At 35.0% G+C, this 21,490-nt stretch overlaps 2 long non-coding RNA genes across 4 annotated transcripts; both read right to left on the bottom strand.

Moving 5' to 3' along the window:
• Nucleotides 1-2,961: 2,961 nt before the first annotated feature.
• LOC130995451 (uncharacterized) lies at nt 2,962-6,183 on the bottom strand. Of its 2 annotated transcripts, none has more exons than XR_009092160.1 (2): nt 5,874-6,183; nt 2,962-3,208 (listed from the first exon to the last, which is right to left on the bottom strand). It is a non-coding gene; the product is annotated as an uncharacterized LOC130995451 (long non-coding RNA). The 2 variants fall into 2 exon arrangements; XR_009092161.1 differs by lacking the exon at nt 5,874-6,183 and adding an exon at nt 3,714-5,027.
• Nucleotides 6,184-13,480: 7,297 nt separating this feature from the next.
• On the bottom strand, nt 13,481-16,702 carry LOC130995450 (uncharacterized). Of its 2 annotated transcripts, none has more exons than XR_009092158.1 (2): nt 16,393-16,702; nt 13,481-13,727 (listed from the first exon to the last, which is right to left on the bottom strand). It is a non-coding gene; the product is annotated as an uncharacterized LOC130995450 (long non-coding RNA). The 2 variants fall into 2 exon arrangements; XR_009092159.1 differs by lacking the exon at nt 16,393-16,702 and adding an exon at nt 14,233-15,546.
• Nucleotides 16,703-21,490: the final 4,788 nt, after the last annotated feature.

The following is a 21,490-nucleotide window of genomic DNA, read 5'->3' as shown; positions in this document are numbered from 1 at the left end:
AGCAAATTAAATAAACTAAACTATACAAGTAAGTATGAAAATTTAAATATAATCAAAAGGTAAAAAATAAATTTGAAAAATAATAGGAGGGTAAAGATTAAGGGGGGTGTATTCGTTTCGGATTTTTATAGATTTTAAAAGTCCGTGGATTTTAAAAGTCTATAGAATTCTGACAGATTCCTCATGATTTTGAATGAATTCTTGATAGGATTTTTAATGAATTCGCGAGAATTTGACATGATATTTTCGGATTTGAATTCCACAAATTCAGCGAGCGCTGGGCACCCACGGGCGATAAAAACGAAGCCAGCGGCCGCTAGCATGCCACGACCGCTGGATACCCAGCGAGCGCGCAATACCAGCGAGCGCTGGCTTCTTCTGACAAAACACCAATAGCTTTTGTAGTATTGTGGAACGAATTGGTTCTGATAGAATGCCAATTGCTTGTATTTCTCTCTCTTGAAACATCCATTATATCTTAATTCTGCAACAGGTACCGCGAGCATGTTGTGTGGACTGATAGGGCTCTAAATTTGAAATTGTCGAGAAAAGGAATCTTAACGCGGATCTATGCTCCCATGGTAAACCTTTCAACATTATCTGTTCCGATGAATTAGCTGTCCCACCATTATCTTCCCCATTAATTGATGAAGATGCCCAGATTGAAACATGATCTCTCCTGCACGATTGCTGCTTTTTTCTTTCTGTAAGATGAGGAGGATGCAGATTGTCCTCGTTGGTGTGAGGCGTACGAGTAGGGAAAGATTTGAGCAAGCATTTCAGTTGCGGAGCCAGCGGCAGACCCAGCGACCGCTGGCTTCGTTAGGCTCCAGCGCTGGGCACCCACGGCCGCTGGCTTTTTTGCCGCGGGCGCTGGAACCCAGCGAGCGCGTGATTTTGGCAGATTTGTGAATTCTTGTGGTGTTTGGTCGGATTTGGTGATGCCTATTTTTTGAACGAAATCAATGAAAGTCATTCCAACTTAAAAGTCGGTAGATTAACGAATACACCCGGATTTTAAAAGACATTTAAAAGTCTTGAACTAATACACCCAGATTTTAAAAGACTTTTAAAAGTCTTGAACTAATACACCCGGATTTTAAAAGACTTTTAAAAGTCTTGAACTAATACACCCGGATTTTAAAAGTCTGCCGAAATCTATAAAAATCCGGAACGAATACACCCCCCTAAGTCTAAGACTTCTGACTTCTATAATATTTTTATTTAACTCCATTTCAAATGTACGTATAGCATTAAATTAAAGTTTTTGTCATAATATTTAATTTAATATGCATGTTGAATATTTTACATTAGTCAAATTATGAAATTTTTAGAAAGAAAAGAAGAAGAATAAAAATAACAAAAAATAAATAAAAAGAAAGTACAGTTTTTTTTTGAATGAAAAACGGTTGATTGTTTTGGAAGAGAGGGACTTTCTTATAGTTAAAAATAATAATCATCAAAATATTCAGGGGTGCATTCAATTCAGATGATATATTTTTTTTTTTTACATTTCAAAAGTCTATAGGTATTCAATTTCAGATTTTAAAAACTCCTTAAAAATCTGTTGGTTTCAATTATGACTCTTGAATATCCATCGAAATATGGTGATATTGAAAATTCGTAAGATTTTAATATGTCATGTACTTTATAGGATTCTAGTGTCCTAATATACATACAAAAGGGGTTATTATCGGTAAATACTCATAGTTTGCCAATTTTATGATTTATAACATAACTTTATAATTTGATCAGAAAATATACCATTTTTCAATTTAATCTCAATTATAACATGACCTTATTACTTGACCAGAAAATACACAAAATTTCAGTTTAATCGCTATTATAACATGACCTTATTACTTGACCAGAAAATGTACAAATTTTCAATTTAATCGCAATTAATAGAAAATATAGTAATATATATAATCATTTATACATAATCTGTCACGAATAAATTCATAAAATATCATGAATAAATTGTGGGTTTAAAAAATTAAGAATAAAATTTACAAGAATTACCACCAAGAATAGAGAAGGATTGTGGTTTGTTAAAATATGTTTGAATATATATAACTAAAAGCACTTTAAGTGAAAATTTTAAATCAAAACAAGATATGTCACCGAATATTAAGGTTTCTTACCAGAATTTTCGAGGGCAAACAAATGCTTTGAAAACTCAATGTCGCAACTAATCAAGTTGGTTGAGTCTTTTGACTGCTAATGACATAATGAGTGGCCACTTTCTGATTATTAGAAAAGCTGCACTGGTCAAGGCAATCCAATTTATAAATAGATACATGAAATTTTATTGTATAATAGTATACAAATATTAGTGAAAATTATACTCCAAAGGCCACTCTATTCCAGTGAAGTACTGAAAAGGCCAAATGCATATGAACATTAATGAATTATAGTTCTCCACACCCAGTTTTCTATAGCTATAATCATATTATTTTTTATTATGATCAACTAGTATATATTGATTTGGTTATCGATTTTAAAAATATAGTAGCACTATATTTTATGAAAATTCACCCTTTAAATGTCTCTTTTAGTTCTTTTCTCTCATTTCGTACAAAAGAGAATTTCTTCATTTCTCATTCATCATTTTTTCCCCTCCAATCCATTTTTAGTGTGACACTATTATCCCTATTTGAAGTGAAAATAATGAATGAGAAAAAGATAAATTCTCCTTTGTAGAAAATAAAGGAAAAGAAAAGATTTAATTAAGGGGTGTTATTTTGTTATCCTTTCTTTTTTCATGATAAATTTATCAATAAAAAAGAACACTTATAACACGTATATAACTACTAGTAAGTGACCCGTCGAAAATTCGACGGGGTCTTTTAAAATATAAATGTCACGACCGGTCCTAATTAAGGATAATTAAGCCGGGAAATCGTGGCTAATGGAGGGAGATTAGAAGCGGGGTAGAAAGGGGAATAATCAAACAAGAAATGATCGTATTTCATCATTGTTAACAACATGGATATCTATAATATAACAGAGTTTTTGTCGTATAGACTCAAATAACTAACAAGTTCGGATAACTCCGACTTATCCAAAATAACATAAAACTTCTGAGTACGCAGCGGAATAAGGTTCTGATTACATGTATGAAGACATGTAACCCTAGAGTTCATTAATACATAATAAGACAAAAGAATCCCGCTCGTCACTTCATCACCATCGGCAGCTGCTCAACCTGCACATTTAGAAATATATGCAGGGCTTGAGTACAAAAGTACTCAGTGGACACGTATGCCTAATTATAAAAATACATGCTTCAAAACTGTAAATTGTCATGCCATCATAAACAGTACAGCAAGGGAGTTTTTCGCTAAAAGGCCCAAGCTTACTAAATTCATTTGTGATTCTTAAAGTTCGTCTGCAGACTAAGTTCTCTTGTAATCTATCATATCTGGAACTTTGTGCCGGAGAGGTGGCCACCTCTCACGGTCACTTGACCGGCCAACCCGCTAGATGACTCACGGTCACTGGTGTACACTAGCCCTGGCAGGATAGCTATCAACTGCTCAAGACCCGAATTCGATTACATGATAAAAGTCACATCAGATAGATATCATACTGAAATTTAAATATTTTATGGCAAGACAATATTTGAAATAACTTCAATTAATTTAATCATGAAATAACTTGCTTGAACGTAATATTTAAACTCATTTGATATATATGAAAGTAATGCCCACCTGATAGAAATTTTCTGTGGTACAGTAGCTCCTTGACTGATTATTAATCTCGTGTTTGACCTTTATTACGAGAATATAAATAAGATACTGCTCGAATAAAATCCTCAATTAATGAGAATGCGTAATTTAACTATGCATGACTCATATTCCGATAATTATTATTCTGAGATAATAATCTGGGAAATTCTATTATAAATCCTAATTGTCGAAATAAAATAATTTAAATAAGGCTCGTCACATGAGGTCGGATAGATTATCATAATCAATCCGTTCTCATCGGGTGTTCTAATCCGTCAATTAAATAAACCCCGTTCCTCGTAGTCAATAGAAAATAAATACTTCAACTTATTCGCTTTATAATCTCATAATTAATCGGGCTTAATAAATAAGAACAAGTAATGTTATAAAATTAAAAAAATAAAATAAAATAAAAAGGCTCAACATAAGGCACATAAGAATCACAATCAAACATCATCAAAACATGCTCTGCTTTTACACTGACTCAACTTCAAAATTTAATCTGTTCTGACTCCGACATCTCCTGGACTCGAGACTCATACCGAAAGAAAGATCTTCGAGTCTAGTTTCATATAAAAAAAATAGAGTCGAAAACTCCAAGTGGTTTGAGGGATATGACGTCTTTACCACGATCTACCATGTTCGGCAGTTTTGAACAATCAAAAACTTGTATTTTTGAAAAATAGTAAACGTTGTCAAACTGGGCTCAACTTTGGTGGATATCTAAATAACACAATAAGGTTAATACCATAAAAATTTGGAAAGCTAGATCACCCAGGAAGCTACTGAAATAAATGACTCTTTTCTCTGTTCTCTGAAATTCTCAGTAGTAATGTGCAGTTTAGGTTTTGCATTTTAAAGAAGTATCATACGAAGTTGGAATGGCTTGAAATTTTACCAGGGTACTCAAGACTCATGTAGGGACTTGCTATAAAATTTTCAAAGCTGTTAGACATCGACAAACCGTCGATCACAGTAGGTCAGTAGGCCTACGAAATTCATATTTATAAGTCCTTAAAAAATAATTTATATAAATCAAGAAATAATAGTTTAATCCCAAAAATATTCATTAAAAGTCCATCCTAATTTAAATAAAGAACGGACCTCATTTAAAATAAATAGTCCCAAACTTGTTACGCACATATACTAAATCTTTCACGAAACATCCTTTAAAATAAACTTTGATACATAGAAAATAATTCAACAACTTGAGCTCTTAAGGGGTTGTTTTACAACAGACACCAAATCTACCTCGGATCTCCAAATGAGGCTCCAAAAGACATTCTGGAAACTAGACATTTCAAGGATCATTCTCCAATTTGAATCGAATGAAAAACAATTCAAACGAGCAAGATATGCCCTCTCAAAGATGGGTATTTAACAAGCAAAAATCTGTAAATTTCATATTTCCAGATTACAACCAAGTCAGTGGGCTTTCTTTAAAAATTCATATCTCCCTTTACAAAACTCCACTGGGAACCCCAAAGGTCAATCTGGAAACTAGGGAGAGATCATAACACTCTCCAGTTGGATTTACTCTAAGAACCTTCATGGTTTAGAAGATATGACTATCTAAAGTTCAGTGCACAAAAAGAGTTCAAGTTTGGCAGATTCAGAACATAAATCGGAAAAACCACTTTAAGCTTCACCAAAAATTCTAAAACTGAACAAGTAAGTTCCCAACATGTCAGTGAATATTCAGTAGAAAGATAGGCTTGAGAATCAAATATTTAAGTCGACCTTTTCCACCTCAAAGTCGTAGGTTTGTAAAATCTACTGGATGGTACATGGAATAAGAACTAGATTTCAAGAATTTATACCGGTTGTTTCCCTTACTCAAAAATGGTGAGGCCGATGTCAAAAGAAAGATACGGGAGTCTAGAGTGACATATTCAAGTTTCAAAGGTTTTCACCGATTGAAACTTTACTTATGATCTCCCAAAGATTGTTTACCAAAAATGTATTCCAGATGGGCAGTGATGTTTACAAATTCATAAATAAATCATGCGAGCTCTAAATATTCTGAAATTTTACCAAAATATAGAAAATGTATGAAAGATGATACACAATTAATTTGAGAATTTTTGGGAACCGTTTGGATGATATGAAACTGAATTCAAAATAAAGAAGCTTAGTATATACCTCTTCAAGTTACAATTTGGAGTTGGAGGAAACTCTCTCTCCCTTTCTCAACTTCTTCTACACGTTTTGGTGAGGGAAGAAAAGACTTGATGGCTGGAACAATATGTGTTGTTGCATAATTGAGTTGGTGGTGAAAGTGGTGGGGAAAATGGTGGTGAAAGTCAAAAAGTAGATTTAGTGGTAAAATGGAGTGGGGAACAAAATTAATGGAAAGAAAAAGAGAAGAAAAAGAAAGGAAAAAAAATGTAGAGGAGAATTATTGATGTATTTTCTCTGTCTCGGTGATTCTGTAACTGTAAGATGGATCGTGTGCTCGTATATGCTTGATACTGATTATTTAAATAAATCTCGTATTTCGACATGTGATTTCTCGCTTAAATCGATAAATTATAAAATGAATCTAAATTAAATCCGTAGATTTAATTCGTTTGTTGTTCTAATATTTAAATTAAATCCGTAGATTTAATTAACTCACGAGTCAGAAATAAATCACGACTTGAATAAAGATAAAATCTAATTTCATCTTGCTTAAATAAATAACGTGACTTTGCTAAGTCAGTTATAACTCTGAAATAATATCATTAACTGCTTTAACAATATAAATTCAGGATCATAAACTGAATTCATATTAGGATAAAAACCGTTTTCATTCACTGATGAACAAAAATAAACACTCATTACTAGATTTAAAATATATAAAAGAGCGGGTCACTACATACTACCCCTCTTAACAAAAATTTCGTCCCGAAATTTGCATATTTCTTCTAAAACAGTTCGGGGTATTTCTCCTTCATTTTGTCTTCAAGCTCCCACGTGGCTTCCTCTTGTCCGTGGTGTCTCCATAAGACTTTCACTGATGTGATTGCCTTATTCCTGAGTTGTTGTACTTTTCGATCTAGAATGGCCTCTGATCTTTCTTCATAGCTCAAGTCTGGACAAAGGATCATCTCTTCTTGGTGGATTATGTGCTTTGGATCGAAAACGTATTTCCTGAGTTGTGATACGTGGAAAACATTGTGAACGTTTCCAAAGCTTGGCGGTAACACCAACCTATAGGCTACTGGGCCTATTCTCTCCAAAATCTCATAAGGTCCTACGAATCGGGGCCTAAGTTTTCCCTTGACACCAAACCTAGTTATCCCCTTGGTAGGAGATACCTTTAGGAAGACCTTGTCTCCTATTTCAAAACATAACTCAGTTCGACGTGCATCAGCGTAAGATTTCTGTCTATCTTGTGCCTCTTTTATTCGCCCTCTGATCTGGCGGACTATCTCAACCATCTCATTGACCATGTCTGGTCCTAAAACTTTTCTCTCACCCACTTCATCCCAATAAAGCGGTGATCTACATTTTCTTCCATATAATGCCTCATATGGTGCCATATCGATAGTTGCCTGGTAACTGTTATTATAGGCAAATTCAATCAACGGCAGCACTGCTTCCCAACTTCCACCTCTGTCTAACACCACTGTTCTCAACATATCTTCAAGGGTCTGAATTGTCCTTTCAGACTGCCCATCTGTCTGCGGGTGGAAGGCGGTGCTGAAATTTAGCCTCGTGCCTAACTCCTTCTGTAAGCTCATCCAAAATCTAGATGTGAACTTCGAGTCTCGATCTGATGTGATTGACACGGGTACACCGTGTAAGCGTACAATCTCTCGAACATACAACTGAGCTAGCTTGTCTGACCCGTGTGTGATCGGTATTGGTATAAAATGAGCACATTTTGTGAGTCGATCCACTATTACCCAAATGGCAGTGTTTCCTCTCTTTGTTTTGGGCAAACTGGTCACAAAATCCATTGCGATGTGCTCCCACTTCCATTCTGGAATTTCCAACGATTGTAGTTTTCCATATGGCCTTTGGTGTAAGGCCTTCACCTGTTGGCATGCCAGGCATTTCTCCACAAATGACGCTATGTCTCTCTTCATGCCTTCCCACTAAAAGTGTTTCTATAGGTCCTGATACATCTTAGTACTCCCTGGGTGGGCAGTATAAGGGTATCGTGAGCCTCACTCATGATTTTATCCTTAAGCTCATCATCGTGGGGGATGCATATCCTTCCCTCAAAGAGGATAGCATTATCTGATGCTTCTTGATAATTCTTGACGCCTCCTTTCCTTACTGTTTCCCGTAGTTTTTCCATCTTCCCGTCTTTTCTTTGTGCTTCTACGATCGTCTTCCTCAAGTTAGGTACCGTTGCCACAACGCTTGCTATCGTCCCTGGTGGTTTAACCACTTCTATGCTCATTTTGCTAAATTTCCTTATGAGCACCGTCTCTCGAGTGATGAGAGCTCCCAATTTAGATTGAGTCTTACGACTCAATGCATCTGCCACTACGTTGGCCTTGCCTGGGTGGTAGTTAATACCACAGTCATAATCTTTCACTAGTTCGAGCCATCTCCTTTGTCTCATATTAAGGTCCTTTTGCTCGAAAAAGTATTTCAGACTTTTGTGGTCTGTGAATATTTCACACCTAACTCCATATAGGTGGTGTCTCCAAATCTTCAGCGCATGCACCACTGCAGCTAACTCCAGATCATGAGTCGGGTAATTCAGTTCATGTGGCCTAAGCTATCGTGACGCATATGTTATCACTCTTCCTTCTTGCATCAGCACGCAACCAAGTCCATTTTTGGACTCGTCTGTGTAGATCACGTATTCCTTATCAGCTGTTGGGACGGCTAACACTGGTGCCGTAGTCAACTTTTCCTTGAGTTCTTGGAAGCTCTTCTCGCACTCCTCTGTCCAAGAAAATTTTATTCCCATCCTGAGTAGTTGCGTCATTGGCCTTGCAATTTTGGAAAATCCTTCCATAAACCTCCGATAGTAACCTGCCAATCCTAAGAAACTTCTTATCTCATTAGGGTTAGTAGGCGATCTCCATTCACGCACCGCTTGCACTTTTTCAGGGTCCACTTTAATCCCTTCTGATGATACAATATGTCCTAAAAACGTGACTTCGCTGAGCCAAAACTCACACTTGCTGAATTTGGCATAAAGGCGCTCCGTCCTCAACGTTTCTAGGACAATTCTCAGATGTTCCTCATGGTCTTTCTCGTTCTTCGAGTAGATCAGGATGTCATCTATAAACACCAAGACAAATTTGTCTAAGTACGGATGAAACACTCGATTCATGAGGTCCATGAACACAGCTGGCGCATTGGTTAGCCCGAATGGCACAACTACAAATTCGTAGTGGCCATACCTAGTTCGAAATGCCGTCTTAGGTACGTCTTCTGGTCGAATCTTCAGCTGGTGATAACCAGATCGCAAATCAATCTTCGAGAACACGCTTGCTCCCTTGAGCTGGTCGAAGAGGTCATCTATCCTTGGTAAAGGATATTTGTTCTTCAGTGTCACTTTGTTCAGTTCTCTATAGTCTATACACATTCGCAATGTGCCATCCTTTTTCTTCACAAAAAGTACGGGTGCACCCCAAGGTGATACACTTGGCCTAATGAATCCAAGTTCTAAAAGTTCTTGCAGTTGTATCTTGAGTTCTTCCAACTCTTTAGGAGCCATTCGGTATGGTGCCTTCGAAATGGGAGCTGCCCCGGGCTCCAAATCAATGGTAAACTCAATTGGTCTGTCCGGTGATGGTCCTGGCAGAATCTCTGGAAATACATCTGAAAAGTCCCGTACAATTTCTACATCTTCTATACTCTTTTCAGTACCCAATTCTCCGTGCAAGTATACGAGGTAAGCTGGGTATCCCTTCTTCATCATTTTCGTTGCTTGCAGGGCGGAGATGATCATTTTTCTTCTTCCCATACTAATTCTGTGGAAATGTGACGGCTCCCTTCCTGGGGGTCGAAACGATATCCGTCTTTCGTTACAAAGGATGGTGGCATAGTTCTCGACTAGCCAGTCCATTCCTAGGATTATGTCCACATCTCCCATCGGTATAACATAGGAGTTGTTCACTACAATCTTGAGTGACCCTATGTTCAGTTCTAGGTTCAAGCACACATGATCTACTGTCGTCATCCCTCCTATAGGTGATGATATACTCAACTTCTGGTCAGCTCTTTCCATTTTAAATTTTAATGTGTCAACACATGTACTTGAAATGAAAGTATGCGATGCGCCCGTATCAAATAGAAGTACAACAGGAGTATTGAGTAGCATGCCCATACCTGCCAGGTTTCCCTGGTTGTTCTCGGGCTGTTTCTGCCTTGGGTATGGTTGGGGCAGAGCTTGGATTGCTCGCAGATGCGGAGCCTGGATAGGTGGGTTTGGCCTTAAACTCGTTCCATGTTGCTTATTCGGGCACCGATTTGCATAGTGCCCCTTCTGGTTGCAGATATAGCAACTATCACTGCCGGCCTTACAAATTCCCATATGACTTTTGTTACATTTGGGACAATGTGGGGCTCTTTGTTGGTTATTTCCCATCTGTTTCGGTGCGCCCTGGCTTCCATAACCTTGTGACTGGAAGACCCGTCCCTGCCATGGCCTCTTCTCGCCTTGGTTCGGGTTACTGTTGTCCCATCTCCTCTTTCCTTTGAAATTCTGATTATGATTTTGATCATGTGGAGGTGCTGGCGCAGGTATAATTGCAAGTCTTTCTCCTGGCATGGCTGCCTCAATGTCTAACGCTCGACTGAGCGACTCGGTGTAAGACAATCCTCCGTGGCTTGCCAAAGCCATCCTAATCTCGTGCCTCAGACCGGCACAAAACTTTTCAGCCATCTTCTCATCTGTGTCAACTTGTTCCGGCGCATATCTAGACATATCGCAGAACATCCTGTCGTATTGAGTTACCGACATCTTTCCTTGTTTCAGATTGTAAAATTCAGCCTCCTTTTTCTTGCGGTAGCTCTTGGGTATATACTTGTCATATATACCGGCTTTGAATTGTTCCCAAGTCAGGTTTTCTAACTGCTCTGCTGTCATCGTTTTCATCCTTGCTTCCCACCAGAAATCAGCTGACCCAGTCAACTGAAAGGACATACAAGTCAGGCGTTCTTGGTCGGTGCAACGCAGGAAATTGAAAATGCGTTCAATAGCGCGAACCCAAGTCTCAGCTTCTGCCGGGTCTCCTGTCCCGTTGAAGGTAGGTGGGTTCTGTCGCAAGAATAATTCCTCAATCCGCCGTTCTGGCTGAACAGGTGGTTGAACTAATTCAGGTTCTGGCCCTGCTTCTGGGCCTCTCTCATCATTACGGGGAATCCTTCCCCCTCCTCTCAGACGCCCTCGTCTTGGTGGCATTCTAATGAGTAAAAACACAAGTTATCAGCGCATTAAAATGCAATAAGGACATACTATCGTTTCTATAGTTACTCCTTAACTCATCGAGTTCTGCTCCTGCTAAAACTTAAGCGAACATATAAATAAAACATAGCGGCTCGACTTGCCGCGAAAGACTGATAGGGTCGCTACATAGACATGGGAAATTAGTATCAATGAGGACTATTTCATCAACATTTGAATCTAAATATGGTGATCTATTCAAGCATTATACATGATGAACTGGCTATCTTGCAAATTCATCATGAAAGATCTCAGTTCCAAAATGCCCTATTAACCAGCGTTTCCGTACTAATACTAGTCAAAATAACTAAGCCAACATAGGGGCATACAAAAGCATCGAAATGATCATCGTTTTTGAAATACACAAATAAGGTCCTACTAAATGCACAAGAGATTGTCTGTATGCATTACGTGCTTGACCCTTGGGTTGAAGCATATGTGTTTGACTGATTTAATCAGATAAGTATCTGTTTGTCCTTGGGTCACAGAAAATCTACCAACAACTAGTAGATCGCAATGATTCAAATAACAAATGGCAATTAGGCAAAGTGTTTCAATAATTTGCCAAACAATTGAAAATGAATAACCATAGGGTAGAAATGAATTGACTGAAAGGTCGAAACGAAATGACCTAATAGTCTGAACCCGTTTGGCTTTTCAGATGAAGGTTTAAAATATATAGGTTTAAAGACCCATATATGACGACTACTGAGATTTTGGCCATGTGGACTGGCCAGGTCCGACACAACTACTTCTCAGTCATTCGGAAATACTTTTCCAAACTTGGCAATTCTTGTTCCTTGGCTGCAAAAGGTATATTTGGTCTAAAATCACCACTTTCTTCTTAATATCCTTGAGAATATTCTAGAGCTTCTCAAACTTGGAGTCTGCCTCCTAGTTTAATGCAATCCTTAAACATTTTCTATAGGCGAAATAAGGTAGGCTCGACCTTACTCAATAATGTTCCTCTATATGATCTTAATGTAGTACTTCTAGTACTTAGTGTTCCTTCACATAGCGCTTGAAATGCAACCATATAATTTGAAGCACTCTTCCGTGTTATTGCAAAAGACCTTCTGAATCATCACGCATTCAATAAGGAAATAGCTTTTGCTCATCTGAGCACCTTATAGGGTATGTGTCTCCATGTGTAATACTAAGTCATGGAATGACCTTAGTCAATGCTCTCATTACGGCTACCAGACTAAATGCATAATCCATGACGTTCTAACTGAGACGATGTCCTCGATAGGTTAAGGTATATATACTTATCTGGAGTATATCCTTAGGGTCTCATTAGAATCTTAATTCATTTGTTCCAGCATTGATCCACTATCGGCGCTTCTAGCTATTATTAAACTCTAAACCATCTTCGAGAACTTCTCTCGTCTTATACACTTGCGTAAACTTTTATGATCAATCATAATGGTTGATAACTGCTAGTACCCATATCACATCTCGTCTTTCCAATTCGTAGTAGGTGATCGTAATCAATAGGGATTCTCAGTCATGTCCTTATCTATTGCGATAGGTACTGTAAGTAGAATGGTTCCGAATATCTGAAACTATAAGCTGATAGCTTTAATCGCAATATTATAACATCATATACAAAGAATTTTGACCCCTCGTAAGTCTAACTCTGAAGTTCATACATGAATCATGAAGGTTATCCTCAAGCCATAGCTAGTGATAATCGAGGCTAGAAGCGAGTCTCAGCTTATTAGGGATTAGCTAACTGATTACATCAGTTGCACTCATCACTTATAAGCAATATTGTACTTAAACTATCATCGAAGGCAATAGTCGATTAGGTGCTCCGTCTTGCGTGAACAACCTGAATGAAGAACTATGCCTGCTTCAGTGATTCGTGCGTGGCACTCTGCTTGCACTGCTGTCATTGGATTCTCTTCCTCTTTCTTAGCTCTTCACCATGGCTATAGTGAAATATGACTGAGTTCCTAGCTTCTATTGTTCTTTTCGTAACAGTGATCATGCATTCTTAACGCATCTAAGTTCATTGAGATATCTAATCAATCAATAATGCATAAACTTGAATGTAAGCATCAGTACATTCATATAAAACGTGAACTTCTCAATGTTTTAAAATCATTACCACATTCTTTCTTGCTGAGCATGACGATGTGATGAAGTGCTGAGCTTTTGTCGACTGACTCTTTCATACTAGTGATCATACTAGAAAAATTGGTTAACTCTAGGGTTCAGAGCAAATAAACTGCTCTGATACCACTCTGTCACGACCGGTCCTAATTAAGGATAATTAAGCCGGGAAATCGTGGCTAATGGAGGGAGATTAGAAGCGGGGTAGAAAGGGGAATAATCAAACAAGAAATGATCGTATTTCATCATTGTTAACAACATGGATATCTATAATATAACAGAGTTTTTGTCGTATAGACTCAAATAACTAACAAGTTCGGATAACTCCGACTTATCCAAAATAACATAAAACTTCTGAGTACGCAGCGGAATAAGGTTCTGATTACATGTATGAAGACATGTAACCCTAGAGTTCATTAATACATAATAAGACAAAAGAATCCCGCTCGTCACTTCATCACCATCGGCAGCTGCTCAACCTGCACATTTAGAAATATATGCAGGGCTTGAGTACAAAAGTACTCAGTGGACACGTATGCCTAATTATAAAAATACATGCTTCAAAACTGTAAATTGTCATGCCATCATAAACAGTACAGCAAGGGAGTTTTTCGCTAAAAGGCCCAAGCTTACTAAATTCATTTGTGATTCTTAAAGTTCGTCTGCAGACTAAGTTCTCTTGTAATCTATCATATCTGGAACTTTGTGCCGGAGAGGTGGCCACCTCTCACGGTCACTTGACCGGCCAACCCGCTAGATGACTCACGGTCACTGGTGTACACTAGCCCTGGCAGGATAGCTATCAACTGCTCAAGACCCGAATTCGATTACATGATAAAAGTCACATCAGATAGATATCATACTGAAATTTAAATATTTTATGGCAAGACAATATTTGAAATAACTTCAATTAATTTAATCATGAAATAACTTGCTTGAACGTAATATTTAAACTCATTTGATATATATGAAAGTAATGCCCACCTGATAGAAATTTTCTGTGGTACAGTAGCTCCTTGACTGATTATTAATCTCGTGTTTGACCTTTATTACGAGAATATAAATAAGATACTGCTCGAATAAAATCCTCAATTAATGAGAATGCGTAATTTAACTATGCATGACTCATATTCCGATAATTATTATTCTGAGATAATAATCTGGGAAATTCTATTATAAATCCTAATTGTCGAAATAAAATAATTTAAATAAGGCTCGTCACATGAGGTCGGATAGATTATCATAATCAATCCGTTCTCATCGGGTGTTCTAATCCGTCAATTAAATAAACCCCGTTCCTCGTAGTCAATAGAAAATAAATACTTCAACTTATTCGCTTTATAATCTCATAATTAATCGGGCTTAATAAATAAGAACAAGTAATGTTATAAAATTAAAAAAATAAAATAAAATAAAAAGGCTCAACATAAGGCACATAAGAATCACAATCAAACATCATCAAAACATGCTCTGCTTTTACACTGACTCAACTTCAAAATTTAATCTGTTCTGACTCCGACATCTCCTGGACTCGAGACTCATACCGAAAGAAAGATCTTCGAGTCTAGTTTCATATAAAAAAAATAGAGTCGAAAACTCCAAGTGGTTTGAGGGATATGACGTCTTTACCACGATCTACCATGTTCGGCAGTTTTGAACAATCAAAAACTTGTATTTTTGAAAAATAGTAAACGTTGTCAAACTGGGCTCAACTTTGGTGGATATCTAAATAACACAATAAGGTTAATACCATAAAAATTTGGAAAGCTAGATCACCCAGGAAGCTACTGAAATAAATGACTCTTTTCTCTGTTCTCTGAAATTCTCAGTAGTAATGTGCAGTTTAGGTTTTGCATTTTAAAGAAGTATCATACGAAGTTGGAATGGCTTGAAATTTTACCAGGGTACTCAAGACTCATGTAGGGACTTGCTATAAAATTTTCAAAGCTGTTAGACATCGACAAACCGTCGATCACAGTAGGTCAGTAGGCCTACGAAATTCATATTTATAAGTCCTTAAAAAATAATTTATATAAATCAAGAAATAATAGTTTAATCCCAAAAATATTCATTAAAAGTCCATCCTAATTTAAATAAAGAACGGACCTCATTTAAAATAAATAGTCCCAAACTTGTTACGCACATATACTAAATCTTTCACGAAACATCCTTTAAAATAAACTTTGATACATAGAAAATAATTCAACAACTTGAGCTCTTAAGGGGTTGTTTTACAACAGACACCAAATCTACCTCGGATCTCCAAATGAGGCTCCAAAAGACATTCTGGAAACTAGACATTTCAAGGATCATTCTCCAATTTGAATCGAATGAAAAACAATTCAAACGAGCAAGATATGCCCTCTCAAAGATGGGTATTTAACAAGCAAAAATCTGTAAATTTCATATTTCCAGATTACAACCAAGTCAGTGGGCTTTCTTTAAAAATTCATATCTCCCTTTACAAAACTCCACTGGGAACCCCAAAGGTCAATCTGGAAACTAGGGAGAGATCATAACACTCTCCAGTTGGATTTACTCTAAGAACCTTCATGGTTTAGAAGATATGACTATCTAAAGTTCAGTGCACAAAAAGAGTTCAAGTTTGGCAGATTCAGAACATAAATCGGAAAAACCACTTTAAGCTTCACCAAAAATTCTAAAACTGAACAAGTAAGTTCCCAACATGTCAGTGAATATTCAGTAGAAAGATAGGCTTGAGAATCAAATATTTAAGTCGACCTTTTCCACCTCAAAGTCGTAGGTTTGTAAAATCTACTGGATGGTACATGGAATAAGAACTAGATTTCAAGAATTTATACCGGTTGTTTCCCTTACTCAAAAATGGTGAGGCCGATGTCAAAAGAAAGATACGGGAGTCTAGAGTGACATATTCAAGTTTCAAAGGTTTTCACCGATTGAAACTTTACTTATGATCTCCCAAAGATTGTTTACCAAAAATGTATTCCAGATGGGCAGTGATGTTTACAAATTCATAAATAAATCATGCGAGCTCTAAATATTCTGAAATTTTACCAAAATATAGAAAATGTATGAAAGATGATACACAATTAATTTGAGAATTTTTGGGAACCGTTTGGATGATATGAAACTGAATTCAAAATAAAGAAGCTTAGTATATACCTCTTCAAGTTACAATTTGGAGTTGGAGGAAACTCTCTCTCCCTTTCTCAACTTCTTCTACACGTTTTGGTGAGGGAAGAAAAGACTTGATGGCTGGAACAATATGTGTTGTTGCATAATTGAGTTGGTGGTGAAAGTGGTGGGGAAAATGGTGGTGAAAGTCAAAAAGTAGATTTAGTGGTAAAATGGAGTGGGGAACAAAATTAATGGAAAGAAAAAGAGAAGAAAAAGAAAGGAAAAAAAATGTAGAGGAGAATTATTGATGTATTTTCTCTGTCTCGGTGATTCTGTAACTGTAAGATGGATCGTGTGCTCGTATATGCTTGATACTGATTATTTAAATAAATCTCGTATTTCGACATGTGATTTCTCGCTTAAATCGATAAATTATAAAATGAATCTAAATTAAATCCGTAGATTTAATTCGTTTGTTGTTCTAATATTTAAATTAAATCCGTAGATTTAATTAACTCACGAGTCAGAAATAAATCACGACTTGAATAAAGATAAAATCTAATTTCATCTTGCTTAAATAAATAACGTGACTTTGCTAAGTCAGTTATAACTCTGAAATAATATCATTAACTGCTTTAACAATATAAATTCAGGATCATAAACTGAATTCATATTAGGATAAAAACCGTTTTCATTCACTGATGAACAAAAATAAACACTCATTACTAGATTTAAAATATATAAAAGAGCGGGTCACTACAATAAATTTATAAAATTATTAATGTATTTTTTGTTTCATAAATTTTTTTCACTAAAATAAAGAATTTAATGAAATTGTTTTAAAATAAAAAATTATAATATTTATTTAAAATTGACCGACCTAATTTAAATATCTTATGAAATTTATATGTAAGCAGAGTTTTGATCCAAAAAATATTAAAAGAGAAATTGAAACAATTATTTGAAATGTAACTATATTATATGTCTGTAGTTGGAACCAGTAATTAAAAAAAAAATAAGAAAAGAATAAAGTATATAATAGCACTAAAGACTTAAACTTTAAAAGTTGAATAAATTATTAAATTTGCAATTACCTCATAATCTATCAAAAATTTCATCATACACCACGTTAGTTGTTGTGTCTTGCGTATGACCTCTTTTTTTAGTGACTTTTGAGATTGCCACGTAGAGTTGCCCATAACTAAAAATAGGTTTCGACATGTATAATCCTGCATTTGAAAGAGATTATCCATGATCTTTATTTATTGTCGACATAGCAAAACAAACACTCATATAGAAAACTTCTTGCGCAATTTTTTCCTGAAATGAGTTTGCCTTCACTTACGTGTTCCCCAAGTTAAGTTACTATCAGCCCGGTGTCATTGCAAAGCTCATTAGATTGATCATATTTTTGAGAAGCGTGATTATGCATTTCTCTTTCAATTTAATCTCATGACTCAACAATCCTAAACACTTGATCGTGTCGATATATTCAACTGAGAATACATGTTCATCGAGGTTAATTTGTCCATCTTCTTTGCAAATACTATCTGAACTTAAGTAAATTCTTTCTTTTGTAGACATTAGAGACATGACGTAATCATTTATCGTATCAACCATCTCATTAGGGGGCTAATATAGCTCTATTCTTAAATATTTCTGTATCAAATACTCCCTCGCTCTGTCTCGACTTTTGGTATCCAATTGAGAACGGCACGGGTTTTAATAAAGTGATTGATGTGTTGTGAGTGGAATAAGAGTCCCACATTTTATGTGAGAGTTAAAATAATTAAAGTGGAGTAAGGGCCCCACCTATTTTTGCTAAAAATAGAAATGGATACTAAAATGTGGGACGACCAAAAAAGAAAAGTTGGATACTAAAAGCTGAGACGGAGGGAGTACATTATTAATTACGTTATGGATACAAATATTTTTTTCTTGATTTGTGAAATATTAATATAATGAATTTTAGATATTTCATAGTTTTTAGATATATATTGATTTTTAGATATTTAATGGTTTTTGTATATGGAAACTAATTAAAATTTAGAAAAAAAGAATGAATGAGAACTGAGGAAAATTAGAATGGAGTGTTATACGACGTCACGTAGGATATAAATTTTTTTTGTTGGGATATTAATATAATGATTTTTAGATATTTAATGATTTTTAGATATGAAAATTGATAAAAATTTAGAAAAAAATAAGAATGAATGAGAATTGAGGAAAATTAGAATGGAGTAGTTGAAGGAATAAATGTTAACAATTGAATTTAATAGTTATTATATATATAGGGGAGTGCTCCAATGAGACCCCTTATTTTTAGTGAAACCTGATACACGATCTCATGCGTTTATTTCATCAATCCTATGACTGATATTGTATCTAGAGGGAGAATTTTTTTTCTCAGGGTTCGAATCCTGTAGGGAGCAAAATATTTTAAATTTTGTTATTCATCAGTATATATTGCATCGTTCATCAGTATATTCTGCTTTGTTCATCAGTTTATATGTCTTATTCATTACCAATTTTTTAAATTTCGTTATTCATCAATATATACTGCCTTGCTGCCTTTGTTCATCAGTATATACGTCTTATTCATTGTACTCAGTGTCTCACGAAAAATAGGGGGTCTCACTGGAGCGCGCTCATATATATATATGGTGTGGTTTAGTGGCAGAGCCACATTGGTGCAAGGGGGTACAACTGTACCCCCAAATTTCTTATATTTTTCTAATATATATATATATATATATATATATATATATATATAACACAAGAAAAAATATAATATATCATTTTAATAATTATAATATTCATGTTAATTATTTAATATTTTATAGTGATTTGTTATATTAATTTGTTAAATTTTTGACTCATTTTCATTTATTAGATAATTTTTAGTATTGAATTTGAGTCAATGATCGAATCAAAGTAAAATTATGAACTATTAATAATGAATTAGTCTATTTTTTTAGAATATGAAATATATATATTTTTTAAAATACGTAACAGTAGGTCTTTATAAGCTTTCAATGTACTTGTCGTTGGATGAATAGAAGTGCGAACAACTATTTATTATATTAAGTGATTGATTCTAATTATAAGTTCATTAAAATTCTACTTGAATATAAAAATGAATTGTACGGAATGTTTAAAATAATTAGCTTGGGAGCTCTCGCCCCCGAACCCACATACAAATATTTTCAGACATCGTATAAATTTAGTACCCCCAAATCACAAATTCTGGATCCGCCACTGGTGTGGTTCTAGAGATAATTACATTATTTGTGAGAACGTGAGAACCATCAAATCTAATGCATCCACTGTAAAAATTAATGCGCTCAAAAAAATAAAAAAACATTGCTCCCTTCAAGATTCGAACCCAGGATCTGCATTCATCCAACAAAATGATGCATCCACCGTAGATCTTGATGATCGAATGACTAAAAATGGTTATCCGTTCTTCTTTTATTTAGTGGTTCTTTCTTAAACATCTCCCTATATATATATATATATATATATATAGGGTGTGGTTCTAGAGAGAACTACATTATTTGTGAGAACGTGAGAACTATCAAATCTAATGCATCCACTATAAAAATTAATGCATTCGCTGTTAAAATTAATGCACTCAAAAAGATAAAAAAAATTGCTCCCTTCAAGATTCGAACCCAGGATCTGCATTCATCCAACAAGATGATGCATCCACAGTAAATCTTGATGATCTGGGTGGCAAATCATGTGTCCGACCGATAAAATCATGTATCCGGCCGGTGAAATCATGTGTCCGCCCGGGCGGACACATAATCTAGCCACCCACCGATCATATGTACTCTTGATTGATAGCTGTCAAATCATTGACTTTTATGATTGGTGGCTGTCAAATCAGTCAAATGTGTAAGTCTTTCACAAAAAACCAAGCAAAATCATCAACATCAAAGGGTAAAATATGTACTCCCTCCGTCCACCAAAAAAACTCCTATTTGGGGTTCGGCACGGAGACTAAGAAAAGCTGAAAAAGGTGGTGTAAAATACTAAAAGGGTAGAGTAAAGTGTGGCCAATAGGTAAAGGTGTACTAGTTTTAAAAGCAAGGGAGGGTATAATTGTCCAAAAAGTAGAGTAGGAGTTTTTTTGGTGGATGGAGGGAGTACTTCACATAATTAGGGCATAGAATGCTTTGTATAATAACTTAGGGCATTTTTACAAAAAAACTTAAGGAAGTGAGCTTTTTTGCCTATTAATACTTTATTTTAACCCAATTAAAGTATTATATACGTTGGAACCTGAATTGGTCTGCCCATGAGGTCGAAGATAATTTTTTAGGGAATATAAATAGAATTAATAACATCAAAGTTATATATATATTAAAGTAATCAAGTACGTTTTTAAATTGAAATTGGAGAGTTGGATATCATAAAGTATAATATTACAATAATTATTACAACCTCAAAATTACAAATATATATATTTTCTATTTTTCGTATATGGATATAAATAAAATTCTATTGATAAGTGGAATACTAATATAAAGATTTTTAGATATTTAATAGTTTTTAGATATATAATGATTTTTAGATATTTATTGGTTTTTGGATATGGAATTTGATTAAAAATGAAAAAATAAAAATGAATGAGAATTGAGGAAAATTAGAATGGAGTGATTATACGACGCCACGTAGGATAGAATTTATTTTGTTGGAATATTTATATAATAATTTTTCAGATATTTAGTTTTTAAATATATCATGATTTTTAGATTTTTAATGGTTTTTAGATATAGAAATTGATTAAAATTTAGAAAAAAATAAGAATGAATGAGAATTGAGGAAAATTACAATGAAGTGATTATAAGATGCCACATAGGATATGATTTATTTTGCTTTAATACCACGTAGGATAGAATTTATTTTGTTGGAATATTTATATAATGATTTTTTAGATATTTAGTTTTTAAATATATCATGATTTTTAGATATAGAAATTGATTAAAATTTAGAAAAAAAATAAGAATGAATGATATTAATTGAGGAAAATTAGAATGAATTAAGTGATTATAAGATGTCGCATAGGATATGATTTATTTTGTTTTAATATATATATATATATATATATATATATATATATTCTATAATATTTTAA

Source organism: Salvia miltiorrhiza, chromosome 7 (genome assembly GCF_028751815.1).
Source record: "Salvia miltiorrhiza cultivar Shanhuang (shh) chromosome 7, IMPLAD_Smil_shh, whole genome shotgun sequence".
Classification (NCBI taxonomy): Eukaryota; Viridiplantae; Streptophyta; class Magnoliopsida; order Lamiales; family Lamiaceae; genus Salvia; species Salvia miltiorrhiza.
The sequence above is the reverse complement of the archived record's forward strand: the minus strand, read 5'-3'. Positions and strand labels throughout refer to the sequence as shown.